This window comes from Callospermophilus lateralis, chromosome 11 (assembly GCF_048772815.1).
Source record: "Callospermophilus lateralis isolate mCalLat2 chromosome 11, mCalLat2.hap1, whole genome shotgun sequence".
Lineage (NCBI taxonomy): Eukaryota > Metazoa > Chordata > Mammalia > Rodentia > Sciuridae > Callospermophilus > Callospermophilus lateralis.
The window spans coordinates 63,953,215-63,979,730 of NC_135315.1; the positions used below are offsets into that span (position 1 = coordinate 63,953,215).

The 26,516-nt window shown below is 38.0% G+C and overlaps 2 pseudogenes; both read right to left on the reverse strand.

Moving 5' to 3' along the window:
* On the reverse strand, nt 1-4,772 carry LOC143410572 (transcription initiation factor TFIID subunit 3 pseudogene; annotated as a pseudogene).
* Nucleotides 4,773-9,794: 5,022 nt separating this feature from the next.
* LOC143410034 (RWD domain-containing protein 1 pseudogene) lies at nt 9,795-10,523 on the reverse strand (annotated as a pseudogene).
* Nucleotides 10,524-26,516: the final 15,993 nt, after the last annotated feature.

The following is a 26,516-nucleotide window of genomic DNA, read 5'->3' on the forward strand; positions in this document are numbered from 1 at the left end:
TCACGTGGAGATGTCAGGGTGCTTAGTGCTTCTTCTTTCTTCTTGCTGGAACACATCAGGCAGAGCCATTATTCCAACACAGGGTCCGTGGTACTAGTCCTCATGGCCGATCATTGGACTCCCATCAGGTTTGTTACATCAGGACAGATCCAGATCTGAGTGCCCCACTCATCTGGGATCACTCAAGTGCTGTCTCAGTCATCAGTCACTATACTCTGCACAGGGGCTTTGGAGCTTCCAGCTCCAGGGATGGAAGGGGATGGAGATGGCATCAGAACTGGTAATGCTCTGACCTGGGAGAGGAATGGCAGTGTCCGGGCTGTAGGGCTCGCTTGCAAGGGTATGGAGGCTGGGGTTGGCAGTGGGGACTTTAGATCTTTTCAGAGAATGGACTGACTTAGCCTTGGGGCTGGAACCACTCTGCTGTTGACAATCTTGTCTTGGTCAGGACCAGCTCTCAGAGTCAGTCTGGGGATAACTGGACTTGTGGCTGAAACAACTGGTTCTCTTTTTATTTTTTTTTTTCTGCTTGCTTCTTTTGTTTTCTCTCACCTCTGTCTCCCCTTCCTTCTCATTTTCTTCCTTTTCTTTCTCTTTTTGTCTTTTTAAAAAGTTTTAAAAAAATCTTTTCTTTCTCTTTAGGCTTTTCTTTCTCCACAGTTGTTTTTGGAGCACTAGTGACAAGGAAGACAGAATGGGTGGGACCCATACTCAGTGGGGCTGATTTGGGCGGTCATTTCTTTTGGGGGGCAATACCATCAGTTTTGATGGATCCTTCATCTTTTCTTCTCTACCTTTAATTTTTTTCTTTTTCTCTCTTATCTTTATTGCCCTTTTCTCTACTTTTCTTCTCATCTTTGTGCTTCTCTTTCTCCTTCCTCACAATTTTATCTTTCAATCTCGTGTTTGCATCTGCGTCTTCTCATTCTTTTGTTTTAAACTTACAGGTCCTCTCCTTAGCTTTCTGCTTTTCTGTCTTTTTTTTTTTTCAATTTAGTCTTCTGTTCTTTTATCAACTTCTTTACCTCCACGGATGAAGGCCGCTTGGTTTTCCTCATACACATGGTGGAGTGGTTTAGAAGTGGGAGGAGAAAACTGAAGGAGAAGCGATGGAAGGAAAGGTGGGAGGCATATTGAAACATCTTCCCAGTTTCACCTTCTGTGGAAGGCATTCACTGTCTATATGAGTTACCAGGACTGTGGCAGTGTAGATCCCACTCATGCTGCCTTCCTTGTCTCCTGAAAGTAGCAAAGGAGTGGACCCTGACTTTGTGAAATTGTTTGAATGAGTGAAACCTTTTGGAGTGCTGTATTCCAAACCTGAAATTCTCTTAGGGATTGTTTGGAATTCTGATCCAGAATAAAATCTGAAAGGATTCGGCTCCCATTCAACACAGACTTGTGCAATCGCAGCATCAATGTGATCATTTTATGTGTTAGGACAGCCTTTCTTGGCTGAGTCCCATTGTTCAGCATCAAGGGGAGACTGTATTTGTTCCACCTGGAATATCTCTTTACTAATTTTTTCACTTATTGGAGCCGAAGTAGTCCTATTTGGTGTTTTAGGTCTGACAGATGCTTAGGGAATATGAGACATAATCTTGGGGCTTTTGAGGATCTTAGAACATCCAGGTGATTTCTTTCTTTGGATATGGTTTTTGGTGACTGAATAGTACTTTCAACCATCGCTGGTGACTGGTTAGTTTTAGGTTATTCAGTCTTCTGTCCTGGAGATCTAGTTTTAGTTGTAATTGACTTTGTTTCTAATGACTTTGCTGGTGGTCATTTGTTATTTTGTGACTGGAGCCAACATTGGTGGCTCTGGTGTTAGAGTTGTAAGGTCTGTACTATCCTGTACATGAACAGGAGAAAGCATTGTTGGAATCTTTGTGTGTCTATTGAGTTGAGTGGTTCTGCAAACTTCCAATAATACTACATTTAGGGTGTCTCCTTTAGTGCTTAACAGTTTTGTTTGCTTCATTGCAAGAATTTCTTCAGCTTCAAGATTGTCCAAGAGTCTTACCCCCAAATTTTCATAATTAATAATTTTCTCTTTCCCTAATTCATCATCTTCTTTTAAGGGTATGTGCATGGTTTCTGCTTGGTGTACCCCATCAGTGGATACCTGCTCTTCTTCTTGAGAAGACATGATGGGTGGCATGTATTCAGGAATGTATTTTCTTTCTTCTGCATCTTACTTCCAGGTTGAAGAAACTGAAGTACATTGTTCTTGCTAATAGGATATGAAGGGATTTGATGTGCAAAAGGGATAGGTTCAATACTATGAATGTAGTATTCTAGTTCATTCTAGTCCCACGAATTAGAAAACAACCAACATCATCCAAAATTGGATCTGTTTGACCATCTCAAAGCCCCAGGAGCATGGAGTATGCCAGTTGGAGAGCTGACGTTTTTCTCAATGAGATCTTTTACCAACAACTGCATGCTACAGAACTGTAAAACTTGACAGAGGAACTCTACCACCACTGACTAGAATTGCTCGGCAGAATGCCAGAGTAGAGACAGCACCATCTTTCAAGCCTAAGAAAAGTGACATGCAAGCCTGCCTCCCCATACTATCTTCTTCATGACAGACTTTTCTTCTTTGTAAGCCCTTAGTGGGCCAATAACAGGTGAGTGTTGTCCTGCTTGGGTGGAAGTAGAACTTCCTCCATGAAGAAGAAGGACTGTGAGAAAGACTCTATTGACATAAATCAAAGTGTAGACTGAATAACTGGGACTGATGGTGGGGTGTCCTGCACAGGGCCAGTCAAAAGTGAGCCTCACATAGGGTTTTGGAGCAACCAAGAATTGGACAAGAACACTGAAGACAAAATGGAAGGCGCAAGGTATTTAATTAATCTCCAGATTGAAGGAGGATGGGGTGGTCCATAAAAATCTTAGAAGGATGTAGGATCTGCAGATGTTAAGATGGCAAACTAAGAAGTCCCAGAAGTCTAGCCTAAGCCATGAATAGAGGGTCTGGAACCTTTTGGACCTAATAGACTTTAAAGTCTCCATATCCTTAGTTCTTGGGAACCCAGGTGGTTTAAACCTGGGTAGGACTAGATTAGTAGGAGACAGTGAAAGAGCAATGTTCCAGTTTGATTTGCCCTGACACAGTTTATGGATTGGCTGCTGCTGGGGCAGTTGGCAGAAGCTGAGAAAAATGGATTGATATTTCTCGTGTATGAGCCAGTAGACTAAGAGAGATTCAGGAGGCCAGTCTGTAAGTCATGAATAAATAGTCTGGATCTCTGTGGCTCCACCAAATGTCAAGAATCCCATCTCCTGGTTCTCAGAAGCTCAGTAGTGGAAGCCTGGATAACACTGGAATTGGAGACTACATAAAAGAACATGGCATCATGAATTTGGCCCTTAGGTGGGAAATTGAACCCTGGATGGGAGACAGCATGGATGGACTACCAGAATTCAGAAGGGTGGACATGTACTATATACATTCGAGCTAGAATGTAAAGAAATTTCAGGAGTCATTAATAGAGGGTCTGGAGTCCTCTTCACCAATCAAAGGGTTATATCTCCTCTGTTTTAGAAAGCTCAGTAGGTTGTGCCCTGGATTGAAATGGAATTGGAGATTCTGTGTAAGAGTTCCACTTGATTTTTTCCTGCCATAGACCATGAATTAAACCTTGAATTGGTCACAGCTGGGGTAGTCTAACTGAAGTTAAGAGGATGAATAGGAACTGTGCCTGAATGAGCCACTCGGTTAAGAAAGTTGTCAGGCCAGCCTCTAGGCCATGAAGAGCCTGGGACCCTCTGGCCCTGACAGTCTTCAAGAGTACCAAGAACATCCAGTTCTATGTCCCATATGATTTAGCTATGAATTAATCCTTGGATTGGATGCAGCTGGGACAATCTGCAGGCACTGGAGAGGATAGATTAGTATCTATCACCAGTGAGCCTGTAAATTCATTAGGAAAGTCCCAGAGGATTAGACTCTAGATCATGAAGAGAGAGTTTGGGATCATCTTGCCCCACTAATCTACCAGAGTATCATTTCTTCTATTTTCAGAAATTCAGAAGCTCAGGTGTAGGAAGCCAGTATAGAACTGAAATTGGAGGCTTCTTGAAAATACATAGTCCCATGCATGGTATCTAGCTCCTTCTTCCTGCCCAGAAATATCATAAAAAGATAGGGTCTCTAAGCATCCTCTTCTTCTCCCCTCTTTACTCATGCATAACTTCTCTAAGGAGAGCCCCAATGTCATAAATATTCTAGATTTCTCCAGACCTTTCAATTTGCAAATGTCCCATCTTCACTGTTTTCAGACAGTAGGCAGCTGAAGCCTGGATAGGAGTGACATTATAGGGTTCATGGGATTTAGCTGCCCATACCTTCCTAGAAACAATATCTCTCTTCTCTCATTAATAAAGAGATACAGGCTCCTTATAGACACCTCTTTCCTTTGCCTCTGTACCAGTGAACCCTATGCTAACACTCTCGGCTTGAAATTATCTTGTATTTCTCATTCCTAAGACCTTTGAAAGACTGGGACAGCCATGCCCCCACCTGCCTACAGTTACCACCCAGTGAGACCATTCAGATCATTAATTTATCAGATGGATTAAGCTGCTGATTAGGTTGCAGCTCTCATAATGTAATCTTTTAACCTCTGGACATTCCTGAATTAACACAGCTTTTGAAGGGCACCTTTTATCCAGACATAACTGAGGAGGACTGTCCACTGGTAGTTCTCTGCCAGAGTGTGTACATCCAGAAGGAACTGCTTGAAGTTTGTTGCATGAACCATAGGATTTCTGGGCTTTGTTACAGATGCACAGTGATTTTTGCATGGAGCTGTGATCTAATTTTGCTTTTAGGAAAAAGAAACATGGATTGGGAAGGATCTACTGAAAATGACAAATTTGGAATGCAAAAGGAGGGATCCTAGTTATTAAAAATTAGTATATTTTGAAGTGTGGTAGCACACACATGACACAAAATTTCCTATCGTTTCTGTGGTGCTGGGGATCAACCCAGTGCTTTGCTCACATGTTCTATCACCCTGAGCTCCTTAACCATTTAAAATGCACAGTTCAGTGGTATTAAGTGCTTTCCCATTGTTATGTATCCATTACTGCCATCTACCCACAGATCTTCTTTCATCTTGCAGAACTGAAACTCTGTACCCATCAAACAAGGACTTTTTAGTTTTCTTCTCTGGGCTCCTGGTAACCAGAGTTCCACTATATCTGTGAATTTGATTAATCTAGGAACTTCATAGTAGTGGAATCACATGATATTTGCCTTTATGTGGCTTGCTTCTTTCACTTAGCATGATTTCCTCAAGGTTCATTCATGTGTAGCATGTGGATTCTAATAGAATTTCTTCCTTTCTGTGGCATAAAAATATGCCATTGAATGTTTGTATCACATTTTGTTTATCCATTCTTCCATCCATGGACACTGGGGCTGCTTCTATCTTTTGGCTATTGTGAATAATTCTGCTATGAATGAGTCTTTTAAAAAAATCTTTATTTTATTCATATATTTTTATGTGGTGCAGAGGATCAAACCCCAGTGCCCCACATGTGCTAGCCAAGTGCTTTACCACTGAGTCACAACCCCAGCCCCTATGAATGAGTTTGATGACTCAAATATCAGTTCTTCTAGAGCTCTACTCAGAAGTGGAATTGCTGGATCCTATGCGAATTCTATGTTTACTTTTATGAACTACCACTATGGTTTTCCATAGTGCCTGAACTATTTTACATCTTCACCGATCATATGCAAGGGTTCTAATGTCTTCACATCCACAACACTGGTTATTTCACATTTTTTTTCCTTTGGTGCCAGACATTCTAATGAGTGTGAAGTTGTATCTCATTGTAGTTTTGATTTGTATTTCCCTAGTGATCAATAGCATTAACCATGATTTCCTTGTGCTTGTTGGATATTTGTGTTTCTTTTTTTACAGAATTGTCTCTGCAAGTCCTGTTCTTTTTTTTTTATTAGTGAATTATAATCATACCCAAATAGTTGGGTTTATTTTGACAAATTTTTACATGCATGGAATTTAATTTATTCCATTTTGGTACTTGATACTCCCTCTTTCCCCCACTTTCTTTCTCAACCTAAAATTCTTCCTCTACTCTGCTGGTCTTACTTTCATTCATTTATTTTTTGATTTGTGCCTTATAGATTTAAATAAGGGAGGAATTCATTGTAGTATTTATACATTCACATCGCAGACTTTGTCAAATTCTTTCTACATTTTCTCCCCTTTCCTATCCCTTCTGTCCCTTTCGATCTTCATCTTTTATTTCACTGATCTTTCTTTTGTATTTATGATATGCAATCCCCCTTTCCATCTTATTTTGCTCTAGCTTCTGTATATTAATAGAAAACATTTGATGCTTGATTTTCTGAGTCTGACTTATTTCATTTAATGATGTTCTCCAGTTTTACCCACTTACTGGAAAATACCGTAATTCTATTCTTTAGGACTGAGTAAAAGTCCATTTTGAATATATAACCTATTTTCTTTTTTTAAAAAAATATTTATTCTAATTTGTTATATATGATAGCAGAATGCATTTCAATTCATAGTACACATACAGAGAACACTTTTCCATGTCTGGTTATAAACAAAGTAGAGTCACACCATTTGTATCTTTGTACTTAAGGTAATGATGTCCATCTCATTCCACTGTCTTTCCTACTCCCACACCCCCTCCCTTCCCCTCCCTCCCCTTTGCTCAATCTAAAGTTCCTTCATTCCTTCCATGCTCCCTCCATCCCCATTGTCAAAGAAAACATTCAGCATTTGTTTTTTTGGGATTGACTTATTTCGCTTAGCATGATATTCTCCAGCTCCATCCATTTACCTGCAAATGCCATGATTTTCTTTTCTTTTAATGCTGAGTAATATTCCATTGTGTGTATGTAGCATATTTTCTTTTTTTGTTTGTATTCTTTTTTAAATTTGTTTTAATTAGTTACACATGACAGTACAATGATCTTGACAGATCATACATTTGAATCAAATGGGGTATAATTTCTCATTTTTCTGAGTGTACAGGTTGCGGAATCACATTGGTCATATAGTCACATATAAACACACAGCAATACTAGTGTCTATTTTATTCTGCTGTCCTTCCTATCCCCGCCTTCCCCTCCCCTACCCTTCCATCACCTCTCTCTACCCAATCTAATGTTACACACTTCTTTTTTTTTTGATGTTTTCTTTATCCATTCATCTACTGAAGGGCATCTATGTTAGTTCCACAATTTAGCTATTGTGAATTGTGCTGCTATAAACATTGATGTGGCTGTGTCCCTGTAGTATGCTGTTTTTAAATCCATTGAGTATAAAGTGAGGAGAGGAATTGATGGTCAATTGGTGGTTTCACTCCAAGTTTTCAAAGGAATCTCCATTCTGCTTTCCATATTGATTGCACCATTTTGCAGTCCCACCAGCAATGTATGAGTGTACCTTTCTCCCCACATCCTTGCTAACACTTATTGTTGTTTGTATTCTTAATAGCTGCCATTCTGACTGGAGTGAGATGAAATCTTAGAGTAAATTTTGATTTGCATTTCTCTAATTACTTGAGATGTTGAGCATTATTTCATATATTTGTTGATTGATTGTATATCATCTTCTGAGAAGTATCTATTCATGTCCTTGGCCCATTTATTGATTGGGTTATTTGTTTTTTTTTGGTGTTAAGATTTTTGAGTTCTTTATATATCTTAGAGATTAGTGCTCTATCTGATGTGTTTGAGGTAAAAATTTGCTCTCATTCTATAGGCTCTCTATTCACCTCACTGATTGTTTCTTTTGCAAGAAGAAGCTTTTTAGTTTGAATCCATCCCATTTATTGTTTCTTGATTTTTTTTCTTATGCTTTGGGAGTCTCATTAAGGAAGTCAGGGCCTAATCTGACATGATGAAGATTTGGGCCTACTTTTTCTTGTATAAATGCAGGGTCTCTGGTTTAATTCCTAGGTTCTTGATCCACTTTGAGTTGAGTTTTGTGCATGGTGAGAGGTAGGAATTAAGCACCTGCTTAATTTCATTTTGTTGCATATGGATTTCCAATTTCCCCAGCACCAGTTGTTGAAGAGGCTCTCTTTTCTCCAATATATGCTTTGGTCCTTTGTCTAATATGAGATAACTGTATTTATGTGGGTTTGTCTCTGTGTCTTCTATTCTACATTGATCTACAAGTCTATCTACAAGTGCCAATACCATGCTGTTTTTGTTACGATTGCTCTGTAGTATAGTTTAAAGTCTGGTATAGTAATGCCACTTTCTTCACTCTTCTTGCCAAGGATTGCTTTAGCTATTCTGGGTCTCTTATTTTTCCAGATGAATTTCATGGTTGCTTTTTCTATTTTTATGAGGAATATCATTGGGATTTTGATTGGAATTGCATTAAAATCTGTAGAGGGCTTTTAGTATTATAGTCATTTTGATAATATTAATTCTGCCTATCCAAGAATAAGGGAGATCTTCTCATCTTCTAAGGTCTTCTATAATTTCTTTCTTTAGCATTCTATAGTTTTCACTGTAGAGTTCTTTCACCTCTTTCATTAAGTGGATTCCCAAGTATTTTATTTTTTTGAGGCTATTGTAAATGGGGTAGTTTTCCTAGTTTCTTTTCAGAGGATTTGTCACTGATATACAGAAATGTCTTTGATTTTATATCCTGCTACTTTGCTGGATTCCTTTATTAGTTCTAGAAGTTTTCTGGTGGAATTTTTTGGATCTCTAGGTTTAGAATCATATTGTTGGCAAATAGTGCTAATTTGAGTTCTTCTTTTTCTGTCCGTATCTCTTTAATTTCTTTCATCTATCTAATTGTGCTGCCTAGAGTTTCAATAAGTATGTTAAATAGAAGTGGTAAAAGAGGGCATCCCTGTCTTGTTACAGTTTTTAAAGGGAATGCTTTCAATTTTTCTCCATTTAGAGTGATGTTGGCCTGGAGCTTATCATAGATAGCTTTTACAATGTTGAGATATATTCCTGTTAACCCTAGTTTTTCTAGTGTTTTGAACATGAAGGGATGCTGCATTTTCTTGAATTCTCTTTCTGCGTCTATTGAGCTAATCGTATGATTCTTTTCTTTAAGTACATTTATGTGATGAATTACATTTATTGATTTCTGTATGTTGAACCAACCTTACATCCCTGGGATAAACCCCACTTGATCATGGTGCACTATTTTTTTTATATGTTTTTGTATTCAGTTTGCCAGAATTTTATTGAGAATTTTTGCATCTATGTTTATTAGAGATATTGGTCTCAAGTTTTCTTTCTTTGATGTGTCTTTGTCTGATTTTGGAATCAGGGTGATATTGGCCTCATACAATGAGTTTGGAAGTGCTCCCTATGTTCTATTTCATGAGATAATTTGAGGAGTATTGGTATTAACTTTTCTTTAAAGATCTTGTAGAACTCAGCTGTGTATCCATTTGGTCCTGGGCTTTTCTTGGATGGTAGGCTTCTGATGGCGTCTTGTATTTCCTTGCTTGAAATTGATCTGTTTAACTTGTGTATATCGTCCTGATTCAGTTTTGGCAAATCATTTGATGCTAGAAATTTGTTGATGCCTTCAATACTTAATTGGAGTATAAATTTCAAAATAATTCCTGGTTATCTTCTGATTTTCTGTAGAGCCCATCTTGATATTTCGCTTTTCATCAAGATGTTAGTAATTTGAGTTTTCTCTCTCCTTCTCTTCATTAGCATGTGTAAAGGTTTATCAGTTTTATTTATTTATTTATTTTGAAACTTTAAGGTCAGTTTATTAAGTCTGTGATGAAAGTGATCAGAAGAATATTCTCCTGAAAATTATTTTTTTTTCTTAGAAAAAAAGAAAGGAAAATCAACACCCTCTCAGCATAGCCACAGATGCTGTGGCAGTCAACTTCTCTGCAGATGGGGACAGTCCATTAGTCTGCTGAGTCACTCCTTGGGTCAGCGGGATTGTAGTCTGGATCATCTTCATCATCCTCCAGCTCCAAGTCGTCCATTTCCTGGAACAAAGACTCATCTACCTGCATATTGTTTCCAGCATCCTCCAAGAACTGGATATCAGATGTGTCAAGATTATGATCTGTTTCAAATAGCTATTTCCCACTTAATTTATTTTTTCCTGCTTGCTCTTCTTCTTTCATCCATTTCTTTTTAATTTCCAAAAGTTCTGCATCAAACTTGGCCTTCCAACTTAAAAAATTCTCTATTGTAACAGGAGTGCCATGGAATAGTTGCTTTTCTGCTTCTTCTGCTTCTCTTTCTTTTTGTTTCTTTTCTTCCTCTCTTCTAGTTTTTATCTGATCTACTATTTCATTTAATTTTTCTTTGCACAGCTGTCACTAGAGTAAAGATCATCACCATACCAAGATTTTCTTCAGCTTTCATCATTTTCTCTGGCCTCAGATGTCACAGTCATGGTGAAGCTGGGTGGATTTTCTGATAATACTGTGGAGGAATCGGGGTAGATGGACTCGAGAGCCTCCAGCTCATTGCATTGCTCCTTGCCGAAATCTGTCATTGTGGCCCTTGCTGCTACCCATGGGTCACCTGGATCCCTAGGCAGCACTGCAGCAGCTGAAAGTGTGGCCATGCCGCTATCAGTTTTATTTATATATCAGTCATATCATTGTAAAGTTACAAAAACTTTTAAAGTTACAAAAACTTTTGGGATTCCTCCAAAACTGAGGTTAAAAAAGAAACACAGTCTTAAATAGTTGAACTAAAAATGTCTATGAATTTATTAGCTAATTATCAATCTCAATAATTTAGAAAAGATAAATTGTATAAAAAGGAGAGTAAACAAAATCACAATATTTTAAAGATATTGAAAATGAACATATCCAGAGTGCTGGAAATGTCAAATCCTGGTGCTTTTAAAAGACATATTGAAAGAGCTCTGGTAAGTTGGATAGTTAAAAAGTATTTATTAATTTATACATAATTGTAATACATATGTAGGTAGACAAGGGTGCCTAATTAATTATGGGCATATATTTTGAGAAATGCACTGTTAAGTGTTTTTGCTATTTTGCAAGCATCATAGACTGTACTGACAGCTATATGATTTACCCCTACCTATGTAAGGCTATATATTATAGCCATCATTGTACATGATGAAGTCCATCTCTGACCAGATGATCATTTTACCAAATGTGGCCATATGTTATAAAGGTACATCACATAAAGAAATGAATAAATAGTCCTATGTAACTAAAGGCAGAATCTTTAAAAAGAGGCACTTGCTGTTTAGATCATTTTAAATGACAGAGTGTGTGTTGCAGGGAAACAGAAAAGTGGTATCCTTTCCAAAGAAAGCAGATGGGACAATGGAATATAGTTTTGACAAATAAATGCTATTTGTACTCTTTTCTCATTCCACATAATAAATCAATATATCCAAATCAACTTATCCAATAAATAAATCAAAATATCCAAAAATTGTTATAAGAAAGGGATTTATAGGGTAGACATGCATGCATGTAATACCAGCTACTTGGGAGGCTAACATAGGAGGACTGCAAACCTGAGCAAATATTGAGACCCTATGGCAAAATAAAATTTAAAAAGGGCTGTGGATTTGGATGTAGTTCAGGGTAGGGTGATAGAGCATCCTTAATTTCAATTTAGGAAGAGAGAGAGAGAGAGAGAGAGAGAGAGAGAGAGAGAGAGATTGATTTTTTTCAAAGTTACAAAAAAGCAAATTTATACACAGCAGGATGCAGTGCACATGCCTATAACCCACGACTGAGGCAAAGTATTGCAAGTTCAAAGCCAGAGTCAGCAACTTAGGCAACAACTTAGCAACAAGGCCCTAAGCAACTTAGCAAGACACAGTCTCATAAAAATTTTTTTTAAAAAATGGGCTGAGGATGTGGCTTAGTGGTTAAACACCCCCTGGGTTAAATCTCTGGACCGAAAAAAAAAGTTAGTAAACTGGGCAATATTAAAATAGAAATTCTATTCAACAAGTGATACCATTAAAAGGTACAAAGAGAAATGACAGAGTAGAAAAAATTAACTTCCTCCCATGTAACCAAATTTTTGGAATAAGAAAGGAAATGGCAGAGACCTCAAAAGAAAATCAGGCAAGAGGCTTGAAGAGCCACATTACATAGGAGGTATGTAAATGTTCAATAATCATAAAAAATCTCAACATCTTAAGAAATTAGACAAACGTGAGATAAAATCATGTTAGATAAATAAAATTAAATAGTATTGTTGAAGATATAAAACAAATGAATTATCATGAATGAAACATGATAAATTGTTGCTATCAATTTATGGAAACTGGCTCTCAAAAATATATGAGACTCCGAGAGACCAACATGGTGGTGGGTGCGGAGAGATCAATTCTGTGACCTCTTCAGCTGCACGGGCAAAGAGAGTCTTAAACTGACTGAATGCTGTTTGCTCAGAATCATTTGGAAATGCTGGGCTGAGGTGGATCTAGGGCAAGCAGTTTGAGCCCCTCAGAGCCCACACCGAGCTTGGAGCAGGTGAATTCAGGCTGCCTGTGGGCAGTTTCTGCTTGATTGTTTCCGTCCAGCCGCCAAACCGCTACAACTCAGCACTACAGAGATGCTCCAGTGGAATAGAGAATCAACTCTTTGGTTCCTCTGTGAACCTTTTGAGGTGATGCCAACCGAGCCTCCATAGGCAGTGGGTCCAGAGCTGAGGTGGGACCTGGGAGAGTCGGACTGGATCCACCCTTCACATCGGACACCCCAGCAAAGAGAACAGCCACCCTTCGCATCAGACACCACCATGGCAGAGAACTGACATCACCAGAATTCAGCGGATGGGATAGCTTCAGCGAAACTGGCGACTGCAGGTGTGTGACCCCCGGGCCCCCACTCTCCACACAGCGGGGAAACCTCAAGGGCTCCTCCCCAGCGTGATTGTCGGACTGAGGGAGTCAGGAGGGACGTCTGACCCCCGGCTACCGCTCCCACCAGCACTGACAACTGAAGTTTCTTGTGCTAGCTCCTGGGGGCCTGGCTGCCGGAGGGAAGCAGGCAAAATAAGCTGACGGTTCCCAGCCCCGTGCTCCACAACCTTGGGGTCTGGGGGAATGGCAAACAGAGAGAGTATGCCCAGTCGTTCAAGAAAACAGGGCACCCAGGAGCTGTAGCTAGTTCTGTGGTGAATGCCACCGGTGAGTGGGGCCTGGCTGGAGGAAAAGTGGGGAAGTGGCTGGAGACCAGGAAAGGCCCTGGGTGACCAGGATTGGAGAGCCGCCCAGTGGGGGAGGAAGAGCCGCCTCATAGGGATTGTTTCCTGCATATTGAGAGGAGAAGCTTGGCCTGGTGGGCACAGCCCCACCTACTGGAAGAGAAGTTAATCGAACTTTAAGACTGCATTTTTTTTCATTTCTTTTCAATTTCCTTTTTCCCCTTTTCTTGAATTCTACCTATTTACTCTCATTCTCTTTAGTGACTTCTTCCTTCCCCTTATAATACCTTTCCTCCCAAGCATTACGACGCTGTTTATGTGTAATTTACTAAATGTATATAGGTAAATGTTCTGAGGCAATCTATAGTGCTACTAAGTCCCTAGCTACCCCCAAATACTTTGGACAATTCTCCTGTTAATATCCCCTGTCAGTAGAGCACTCTTCCAAGGTTGCCAAGATATATCAACCTCTATATTATCACATCACCTGACCTAAACATAAGTCCCAAGACCAAACTGCAGAGAGCTATATGCCATCAGAATCCGTACGCACTTTATGAAATGAATGAATCTGCTTTAAAGTATAATAAAATTCATCATCTCTAGTCATAGTCTTCCATCACAAAGGAGAGACCCTGGAGATACACAAAACCAAAATAAATTTATAGGAGTAAATAGTAACTCAGCAGTCAAACAGAACCGGAAGTAACATGAGCATCATGAAAAAGCAAGGAAGAAAAGGAATACAAACAATGCAGGACAGCCTAAATATACAGGAAAACCTAGAGGCATTAGAAAAATGGTCAAATAAAGAACTCAAGGAATACCTTACACAGATGGAATGGAATCTTAAATAGGTCATGAGACAGCAAATTCAAACAGTGATAGAACACATTGAAAATGAATTACATAAACAGATTCAAGAAGCAAATAAGCAACTTTACCAGGAGATAGAGATTATAAAAAAAAACAAACAATAATCCTAGAAATGAAGGAAACTATAAACCAAATTAAAAACTCAAACGAGAGTATCACTAGCAGAGTGGAGCAAGTAGAAGTCAGAACGTCAGACAATGAAGACAAAATATATCATCTTGAAAAGAGTCTAGCCAACTCAGAAAGGCTGGTAAGAAACCACGAGCAAAACATCCAAGAGATATGGGATAACATAAAAAAAACAAACTTAACAGTCATCAGGACAGAGGAAGGTGTAGAGGTCCAAACCAAGGGAATGAGCAATCTGTTGAATGAAATAATCTTAGAAAGCTTTCCAGACATAAAACAGGAAACGGATGTTTCTAGATACATACATGACACCGAGCATGCAAAATCACAGTAGACCAACTCTAAGACACATATTATGAAGATACCAATATACAGAACAAAGAGAGAATATTAAAAGTTACAAGAGAAAGGAGGCAGATTACATTCAGGAGTAAAGCAATTAGGTTAAGGGCTGATTTTTCATCACAGATGCTGAAAGCGAGAAAATCCTGGAACAACATATTTCAAACACTGAAAGACAATGGATGCCAACCAAGAATTTTGTATCCAGCAAAATTAAGCTTCAGGTAAGACAATGAAATGAAAATCTTTCACGATAAACAAAAGTTAAAAGAATTCACAGCCAGAAAACCAGCATTGCAAAGCATCTTGGGCAAAACACTACACAAGGAAGAAATGAAAAACAACAACCAAAACCAACAGTGGGAAGTACCTCAGTAAAGCGAGAGTGGGGAAAAAAAAGCTAATCATGGAGAAACAAACCAAATTAAAAAAATAGATAAATAATCAAACATGACTGCAAGTACAAACCATAATCAATAGTAACCCTAAACGTTAATGGCTTAAACTCACCAATAAAGCAGCATAGGCTGGTAACCTGCATTAAAAAAACAGACCCAACAATATGCTGTCTTCAGGAGACACATCTGATTGGAAAAGACAGAAACAGACTGAAGGTGAAAGGTTGGGAAAATCATACCACGCACATGGTCCTCGGAAGCAAGCAGGGGTGGCCATCCTCATATTGAATAAAATCGACGTCAAGACTAAGTTAATCAAAAGGGATAAGGAAGGACATTATGTACTGTTAAAGGGAACCATTCACCAGCAAGACATAACAATTATCAATATTTATGCACCAAATAATGGTGCTGCAACGTTCATAAAGTAAACTCTCCTCAAGTTCAAGAGTCAAATAGACCACAACACAATAATTATGGGTGACTTCCACACACCTCTCTCACCATTGGACAGATTTTTCAAACAAAAGTTGAATAAAGACACTATAAAACTCAATAACACAATTAATAACCTAGACATAACCGACATATATAGAATATATCACCTGTCATCAAGCGGATATACTTTTTTCTCAGCAGCACATGGATCCTTCTCAAAAATAGACCATATATTATGCCATAGGGCAACCCTTAGAAAATATAAAGGTGAGGGGATAATACCATGCATCTTTTCTGATCATAATGGAATGAAACTGGAAATCAATGATAAAATAAGGAAGGAAAAATCCTACATCACTTGGAAAAGGAACAGCATGTTACTGAATGATCAGTGGGTTACAGAAGACATAAAGGAGGAAATAAAAAAATTCTTAGAGATAAATGAAAATACAGACACAACATAATGGAGTCTATGGGACACAATGAAAGCAGTTTTAGGAGGGAAATTCATTGCCTGGAGTTCATTCCTCAAACAAAACAAAACAAAACAAAACAAAACAAAAACCAAATAAATGATCTCACACTTCATCTCAAAACCCTAGAAAATGAAGAGCAAAACAACAGCAAATGTAGCAGAAGGCAAGAAATAATTAAAATCAGAGTGGAAATCAACAAAATTGAAACAAAAGAAACTATTGAAAAAATTGACAAAACTAAAAGTTGGTTCTTCAAAAAAAATAAATAAGAACCACAGACCCTTAGCCATTCTAACGAAGAGAAGAAGAGAGAGAACTCAAATTACTAACAAATGGGATGAAAAAGACAATATCATAACAGACACTACAGAAATACAGAAGATAATTAGAAATTATTTTGAAACCCTATATTCCAATAAAATAGAAGATAGTGAAGACATCGATAAATTTCTTAAGTCATATGATTTGCCCAGACTGAGTCAGGAGGATACACACAATTTGAACAGACCAATATCAATGGATGAAATAGAAGAAGCCATCAAAAGACTGCCAACGAAGAAAAGCCCAGGACTGGATGGGTATACAGCGGAGTTTTACAAAACCTTTAAAGAAGAACTAATACCAATACTTTTCAAGTTATTTCAGGAAATAGAAAAAGAGGGAGCTCTTCCAAATTCATTCTACGAGGCCAACATCACCCTGATTCCGACACCAGACAAAGACACTTCAAAGAAAGAAAACTACAGACCAATATCTCTGATGAACCTAGATGCAAAAATCCTCAATAAAATTCTGGCGAATCGGATAAAAAATATCAAAAAAATTGTGCACCATGATCAAGTAGGATTCATCCCTGGGATGCAAGGCTGGTTCCATATACGGAAATCAATAAATGTTATTCACCACATTAATAGACTTAAAGATAAGAACCATATGATCATCTCGATAGATGAAGAAAAAGTTTTTGACAAAGTACAGCATCCCTTTATGTTCAAAACACTAGAAAAATTAGGGATAACAGAACTTACCTCGACATTGTAAAAGCTATCTATGCTAAGCCTCAGGCTATCATCATTCTAAATGGAGAAAAATTGAAGGCATTGCCTCTAAAATCTGGAACAAGACAGGGATGCCCTCTCTCACCACTTCTATTCAACATAGTTCTCGAAACACTGGCCAGAGCAATTAGATAGATGAAAGAAATTAAAGGCATAAAGATAGGAAAAGAAGAACTTAAATTGGCAATATTTGCGGATGACATGATCCTAACCTTTAGGGTTCTACAAAGAAACTACTAGAGCTAGTAAATGAATTCAGCAAAGTGGCAGGATATAAAATCAACACGCATAAATCAAAGGCATTCCTGTATATCAGCCACAAATCTTCTGAAATGGAATTGAGGATAACCACCCCATTCACAATATCCCCCAAAAAAAAAAAAAAAAAAAAAAAAAAAAAAACTTGGGAATCAACCTAACAGAAGAGGTGAAAATTGGGCTGGGGATGTGGCTCAAGCGGTAGCACACTTGCCTGGCATGCGTGCGGCCCGGGTTCGATCCTCAGCACCACATACAAACAAAAATGTCTGTGTCCACCGAGAACTAAAAAATAAATATTAAAAATTCTCTCTCTCTCTCTAAAAAAAAAAGAGGTGAAAGATTTATACAATGAAAACTAGAGAACCCTAATGAGAGAAATAGAAGAAGATGTTAGAAGATGGAAAAATATACCCTGTTCATGGATAGGCAGAACTAACATCATCAAAATGGCGATATTACCAAAAGTTCTCTATAGGATTAATGCAATGCCAGTCAAAATCCCAATGGCATTTCCTGTAGAAATAGATAAAACTATCATGAAATTCATCTGGAAAAAGAAAAGACCCAGAATAGCAAAAGCAATTCTAAGCAGGAAGAGTGAAACAGGCAGTATAGCAATACCAGACTTCAAACTATACTACAGAGCAATATTAACAAAAACAGCATGGTACTAGTAACAAAACAGGCTGGTGGACTAATGGTACAGAATAGAGGACACAGAGACTAATCCACAAAATTACAACTACCTTATATTTGACAAAGGTGCTAAAAGCATGTACTGGAGAAAGGATAACATCTTCAACAAATGGTGCTGGGAAAACTGGAAATCCGTATGCAACAAAATGAAACTGAATCCCCTTCTCTTTCCATGCACAAAAGTTAACTCAAAATGGATCAAGGAGCTTGATATCAAACCAGAGACTCTGCGTCTGAGAGAAGAAAAAGTTGGCTCTAATCTGCATCTCGTGGGGTTGGGCTCTAAATTCCTTAATAGGACACCTATAGCACAAGAGTTAAAAACAAGAATCAACAAATGGGACTTACTCAAACTAAAAAGTTCTTTTTTTTTTTTATCAGCAAGAGAAACAATAAGAGAGGTAAATAGGGAGCCTACATCCTGGGAACAAATTTTTACTCCTCACACTTCAGATAGAGCCCTCATTTACAGAGTATACAAAGAACTCAAAAAATTAAACAATAAGAAAACAAATAACCCAATCAACAAATGGGCCAAGGACCTGAATAGGCACTTCTCAGAGGAGGATATACAAATAGTCAACAAATACATAAAAAATGCTCACCATCTCTAGCAGTCAGAGAAATGCAAATTAAACCACCCTAAGATACCATCTCACTCCAGTAAGAATGGCAGCCATTACGAAGTCAAACAACAACAAGTGCTGGCGAGGATGTGGGGAAAAGGGTACTCTTGTACATTGCTGGTGGGACTGCAAATTGGTGTGGCCAATTTGGAAAGCAGTATGGAGATTCCTTGGAAAGCTGGGAATGGAACCACCATTTGACCCAGCTATTGCCCTTCTCGGACTATTCCCCAAAGACCTTAAAAGAGCATACTATAGGGATACAGCTACATTGATGTTCATAGCAGCACAATTCACAATAGCTAAACTGTGGAACCAACCTAGATGCCCTTCAATAGACGAATGGATAAAAAATGTGGCATTTATACACAATGGAGTATTACTCAGCACTAAAAAATAACAGAATCATGGCATTTGCAGGGAAATGGATGGCATTAGAGCAGATTATGCTAAGTGAAGCTAGCCAATCCCTAAAAAACAAATGCCAAATATCTTCTTTGATATAAGGAGGGCAACTCAAAACAGAGCAGGGAGGAAGAGCATGAGAAGAAGATTACCATTAAACAGGGATGAGAGGTGGGAGGGAAAGGGAGAGAGAAGGGAAATTCCATGGAAATAGAAGAAGACCTTCATTGTTATACAAAATTACACACAAGAGGAAGTGAGGGGAAAGGGGAAAAAAACAAGAGAGAGAGAAATGAATTACAGTAGATGGGGTAGAGAGAGAAAATGGGAGGGGAGGGGAGGGGGGATAGTAGAGGATAGGAAAGGCAGCAGAATACAACATACACTAGTATGGCAGTATGTATAAATGTGGATGTGTAACCAATGTGAATCTGCAATCTGTATACAGGGTAAAAATGGGAGTTCATAACCCACTTGAATCAAATGTATAAAATATGATATGTCAAGAGCTATGTAATGTTTTGAATAACTAATTATATATATATATATATATATATATATATATATATATATATATATATATATATATATGAATGAGACTCCCCCACCAGTACTACGGACTTACAGAAACTAACACACACATGTACCATGATAACATATAAGGACCCAGAAGTACTGAAATCTAGGGGTAGGAGAAAGAGGTTGTACATTTGAGGAGAGAATAAAGTGTGCAAATATGGTTTCTAGGGCTTAGATACATTTTTGATCACATTATATCCAGTGGGAGAGAATATGAAACACCAAATGAGTATTACATAGATGATTAAATGATACTTTACATATATACATGATTGAAAAGGGAAATACATAAAATTTATAAGAAAATAAAAATTTATACAACCACATAGATTAAACCCACTTAAATTGAGTGTAGATGATAAAATTCACCATTAGAAAGATAACCATTTTCCCCAAAATTAATCTGAAATATTATTACAATAAAATTTCAACCTGCTTTACTTTTATTGGAAGAAGGGACCAAAGCAAAAAGTTCTAAAAACTCATCTGGGAGGCAAAGTATGTGTAAATTTAACCCCCAAAAAACCTTAGTAGTAGGAGTAAAAGAAGTAGGTAACATTACTTGGCAATAATGTGCATTGTGAAACTATAGTATTAAGATGATTAAAAAAGGGAATCATAATACAAAAACAAAATCCATAGTTAAATCCATATTAATATATATTTTTCTATTAAGAGCAATATAAAGGTCTAAATAAATCCAACCATATCTAGGATAACATTAGATGTGAAAGGACAATGAAACCCAATCTAAATGTAGGTATTGGGGCTAGGGGCACAGTTCATGGGTAGTGTTTGTGCAGAATCTGCAGGACCCTGGGTTTATACCCCAGAACCACAACAAAAGACAGGTGTTATGGGGGGATGATGTTGGAAATAAAGCAGAATGGGAGCCCCCTGACTCTCCCTCCATCTGTGTATACAATGAATAAATATCTACTCATGTTTCAAGTCCCTCTTAGACAGTCATAAATGAGTAGAGAGACTTAGATATGGAGGACAACTTAGAAAATATCTACACTCAAATGAGTAGAAAAAGCTGAGGTATTCTTGTTCATTAGTTTTGCTTTGGGCAATGTGCCATATAATTGGGACACAATCCCCAACAGCCAGTATCACCCCAAATAGAGAAAATTGGACCATACATTACTTAACTCTAAAGGCTTCTGTGGTTTGTATCTTAATTTATGTAGTGCTGGGGGAGGAAGGGACTAAGGTTACAAACTGAACCATACAAACTGAAGAAAAGAGTAATTTCTATGGCCATGCAAGTACTTCCTTGGGCCTCATTACCTGATATCACAGCAGAGGAATTAAATCTGAAAGGTGTCAGTTTATACCTAGAAGCAATTTGCCTATGCTGTCAACTGCTATTGCTGACAGCTAGCTGAGCTTCTATCTAGCCTGCATCATGCATATAATAGAGGAAAATAACAGTCAATCCTTGATAACCTGAGTGGGAATTCAGCATTTCTTGAGCCCTATCTCCCAGTTCACCCCAGTAATAATGCCAGGCCTACCAATTCCTTTTATAAGGAGTTTATCCAAACACTGAGTGTCTTAATTTTAACACATTCTGTTCAAGGGACTACATTCTAAACCCCAAAGTGCTGGGAGTAAAGGTGACTAAACATGTAAAATTTCTCATGGATCACAAACAAGTGGCTTTACATTGAGGTGTAAGCATTTCCATGGCCTACAATCCCAAGCAGTTGTGCAGAAAAAGGATTAAAAGGCACAGAACCCAGTTTGTTTCCAGAAAAGGTCTACAGCACACTCTTCCAGTGGCTACTTAATAGCCTGGATTCTAACAAATTTGCATCAGAGATTCCATGCACCAGTCTACTAGCAGACCTCCTGCAACATGGATGCAGGCACTGGAATAGCTGTTTTCAGAAAGCTGAATGATAACAAGAAATCCAGAGCATATGGATATAGAGAAAAAGAAACCTTACATACTATTGAAGAGAATATAATTTTAGCAAAGCTCTTTTTTAAAAATAGTATGAACGTTCTTAAAACAACTAATAATAGGGCTGGGGATATGGCTCAGTTGGTAGAGTGCTTGCCCTGCATGCACAAGGCCCTGGGTTCAATCCCCAGCACCATGCACATGTACACACACAAAACCCTAATAATAGAACTAGCGTATAATCCACTAAGAATAATTCTGGATATATATTTTTTTATTGTTGTTGTTGTTCTGGAGATTGAACCCAAGGGTGCTTAAGCACTAAGCCATATCCCATCCCCACCCCCCATTTATTTTTTTTAGAGAGAGAGAAGGGAGAGACAGAGAGAATTTTTTAATATTTATTTTTCAGTTTTAGGTGGACACAACATCTTTATTTTATTTTTATGTGGTGCTGAGGATCGAACCCAGCACCCCGTGCATGCTGGGCAAGTGCATTACTGCTTGAGCCACATCTCCAGCCCCCACCCTTTTTTGAATTTATTTAGAGACAGGGTCTCACTGAATTGCTAAATGCCTTGCTAAGTTGCTGAGGCTGGCTTTGAACTTGCAATCCTCTTGCTTCAGCCTCCTAAGTTGCTGGGATTACAGGCATGTATCACTGCACCCAGAGATGGATACACACACACACACACACACACACACACACACACACAAATATATATATAAAATATTTGTTTTAGTTGTAGATGGACACAACACCTTTATTTATTTATTTTTATGTAATGCTGAGGATTGAACCCAGTGCCTCACACATACTAAGCAAGGGCTCTGCCAGAGTCACAACCCCAGGCCTAATTCTGGATATATATCTAAAGGAATTAAAATACATATGTTTTAAAAAAATGGCTCCATTACCATTTTCATTATAACACTATTCACAATAGCTAATAAAAAGAAGCAACTAGCTGGGTGCAATGGCTCATACCTGTAATCCCAGCAATTTTGGAGGCTGAGGCATGAAAATTGTGCATTTAAAGCCACTCTTAAACAACTCAGTGATACCCTGTCATTCAGTAAAATATAAAAAAGGTGATATATCTCAGTGGTTAAGCATACCTGGATTCAATCCTTGGTGTATACACACACACACACACACACACACACACAAGGAAGAAAAGGAAAAAGAAAATAGACTTCTAAATTGCCTTTACGATGAAAGCTATACCAGGAGATTCTTTCCAGCTGCAGGGCATCCAGCTACACTTGATAGGCTCTACCCCATACTTCAAACTACTTTCTAGGAGGATGAACTCAGACACTGCAAGAGAATTTAGACATAATATCTATGAGGATCTTATGTCAGGTACTTCTGAAATCCAGGAGTAGGAAAAGATGGGAGGGTTGGAACACACAGTAATGTCTGCAAAAGAGAGCTCTCCATTCAAAGACATTGTGATGAGGTGTTTATATCTGGGGAAGACAAAGGGAGAAGAGGCACAAATGTTTTTTTTTCAAATGGCCAGGCGATTATTCTATACTCCCCCCCCCCCATGTGAAATGCTCACAGACAACAAAAAGTGTAAAAAATGCCATCCAGTTACACAATATGTGGAAATTAACAAAAAATGCATTCGTGACTAAAATTGAAAACGTCAATCTACAAAGCTCTTCTAGTAGACATGCAAAAGTTTTTAAGATACAGGATTGCATAATGACTTTTTTAGATCAGACACAAAAAGTGTAAGCAATGAAAATAAACATAGATACAACGGTAAAATTTTTTTAGAAATACCATGCAGTAAAGGGAACAATGAATAAAGTGAGAAGAAAACCTACCTGTTATGGTTTGGATGTGGTGTCCCCCAAAAGCTCATGTGTGAGACAATGCAAGAAGGTTTGGAGAAGAAATGATTGGGTTATAGCCTTAACCTAATCAGTGAATTAATCCCTGATGGAATTAACTGAGTGGTAACTGGAGGCAGGTGAGGGTGTGCCTGGAGGAAGTAGTCCATTGCAGGTAAGGCTTTGCGATATGTATTTGTGGCTTTTTTTTTTAAGTAGGCTGGTGTGGAATTTATTTTACCAATGAGGCAGAGCAATGTTAATGTTGTTACACAAATCAATGCAGAGAAAAGACTAGGATCCCTCTCTTTGGTTCCTTCTGTCTACATTTCATTTTTTTGGCTAGTAATGAGTAGGTGAAATTCAGGATTTCCTTGATAATGACTGAATTTTCTTGGGTTGTCAGCTCCTGTAGATAATCTGACCAAGATTGCCCAATTGTGATTTTTCTGAGATTCTGGTTCAAATGTAGACAGTAGGTATGTTTTCCCTCAAGGTCTAATTTTTTTTATCAGTTTAGTGCCCTAATATTGCCTTCTGCTGCATGTCATTCATCAGGTTTGCTACTCCCCCATTCCCTGGGCAAGACCAAGTACACAGACTACCCATAGAGTCCCTAGGAGATCAGGATCAAAGACAAAATGCCCTGACACTTTTCCACCCAATTGAGTTCTGCACCTGTGCCCAGTTCTGGTCTCATCTTAGTTTAAGGATGAAGCAATAAATCTTGTTTTATTCTATTTCCCCAAATCAATTTCTCTTCACCATCCTCTCATCATAATATAATCTGTAGAACATAGAACGAAAGGGTGAGAACTAATCACAAAACTAGATTACACGATTTCCTTGTAAATTAGCCCCACAGAACCATGTATCATGATAAGATAGAAAACAAACTTTGAAAATATTGTATAGATTTACTGTTATTTTAAACTTCATCTACACAAAAATGGGAACAACAAAACCCCTATAAACTGTTTTTTCCCCCTAAACACTACTGATTTATATTTAAGTATTTCCATAGCATCTAATTGAGGACTTATCTGTCATGCAGATAGTCACATTGTTGCAAATAATGTTTTTTAATTTAATTTAATTTTTTTAATTAATTAATTAATTTTTTATTGGTTGTTCAAAATATTACAAAGCTCTTGACATATCATATTTCATATATTAGATTCAAGTGGATTATGAACTCCTATTTTTACCTCAAATACAGATTGCAGAATCACATCAGTTACACATCCACATTTTTACATAATGCCCTATTAGTAACTGTTGTATTCTACTACCTTTCCTATCCTCTACTATCCTCCCTCCCCTCCCCTCCCCTCCCTTCTTCTCTCTCTACCCCCTCTACTGTAATTCATTTCCCTCGTTGTTTATTTTCCCCTTCCCCTCACAACCTCTTATATGTAATTTTGTATAACATTGAGGGTCTCCCTCCATTTCCATGCAATTTCCCTTTTCTCTCCCTTTCCCTCCCACCTCATGTCTCTGTTAATGTTAATCTTTTCTTCCTTCTCTTTCTCCCTACTCTGTTCTTAGTTGCTCTCATTATATCAAAGAAGACATTAGGTATTTGTTTTTTAGGGATTGGATAGCTTCACTAAGCATAATCTGCTCCAGTGCCATCCATTTCCCTGCAAATTCCATGATTTTGTCATTTTTTAGTGCTGCGCAATACTCCATGGTGTATAAATGCCACATTTTTTAAATCCATTCATCTATTGAAGGGCATCTGGGTTGGTTCCAAAGTCTAGCAATTGTGAATTGTGCTGCTATGAACATCGATGTGGCAGTATCTCTGTAGTACGCTCTTTTAAGGTCTTCAGGGAATAGTCCGAGAAGGGCAATGGCTGGGTCAAATGGTGGTTCCATTCCCAGCTTTCCCAGGAATCTCCATACTGCTTTCCAAATTGGCCGCACCAGTTTGCAGTCCCACCAGCAATGTACCTTTTCCCCACATCGTCGCCAGCACTTGTTGTTGTTTGACTTCAGAATGGCTGCCAATCTTATTGGAGTGAGATGGTATCTTAGGGTGGTTTTGATTTGCATTTCTCTGACTGCTAGAGATGGTGAGCATTTTTTCATGTACTTGTTGATTGATTGTATGTCCTCCTCTGAGAAGTGTCTGTTCAGGTCCTTGGTCCATTTGTTGATTGGGTTATTTGTTATCTTATTGTCTAATTTTTTGAGTTCTTTGTATACTCTGGATATTAGGGCTCTATCTGAAGTGTGAGGAGTAAAAATTCGTTCCCATGATGTAGGCTCCCTATTTACCTCTCTTATTGTTTCTCTTTCTGAGAAAAAACTTTTCAGTTTAAGTAAGTCCCATTTGTTGATTCTAGTTATTAACTCTTGTGCTATGGGTGTCCTATTAAGGAATTTGGAGCCCGACCCCACAATATGTAGATCGGAGCCAACTTTATCTTCTATCAGACGCAGAGTCTCTGATTTGATATCAAGCTCCTTGATCCACTTTGAGTTAACTTTTGTGCATGGCGAGAGGAGGGGATTCAGTTTCATTTTGTTGCATATGGATTTCCAGTTTTCCCAACACCATTTGTTGAAGATGCTATCTTTCCTCCATTGCATGCTTTTAGCCCCTTTATCAAATATAAGATAGTTGTAACTTTATGGATTAGTCTCTGTGTCCTCTATTCTGTACCATTGGTCCACCCACCTGTTTTGGTACCAGTACCACGCTGTTTTTGTTACTATTGCTCTGTAATATAGTTTGAAATCTGGTATCGCTATACCGCCTGATTCACACTTCCTGCTTAGAATTGCTTTTGCTATTCTGGGTCTTTTATTTTTCCATATGAATTTCATGATTGCTTTCTCTATTTCTACAAGAAATGCCGTTGGGATTTTGATTGGCATTGCATTAAACGTATAGAGAACTTTTGGTAATATCGCCATTTTGATGATGTTAGTTCTGTCTATCCATGAACAGGGTATATTTTTCCATCTTCTAAGATCTTCTTCTACTTCTCTTTTTAGGGTTCTGTAGTTTTCATTGTATAAATCTTTCACCTTTTTTGTTAGGTTGATTCCTAAGTATTTTATTTTTTTTGAGGATATTGTGAATGAAGTGTTTTTCCTCATTTCCGTTTCAGAAATTTTGTCGCTTATATACAGAAATGCCTTTGTTTTATGCATGTTGATTTTATATCCTGTCACTTTGCTGAATTCATTTATTAGTTCTAGTAGTTTTTTTGTAGACCCTTTTGGGTCTTCTAGTTATAGAATCATGTCATCTGCAAATAGTGATAGTTTAAGTTCCTCTTTTCCT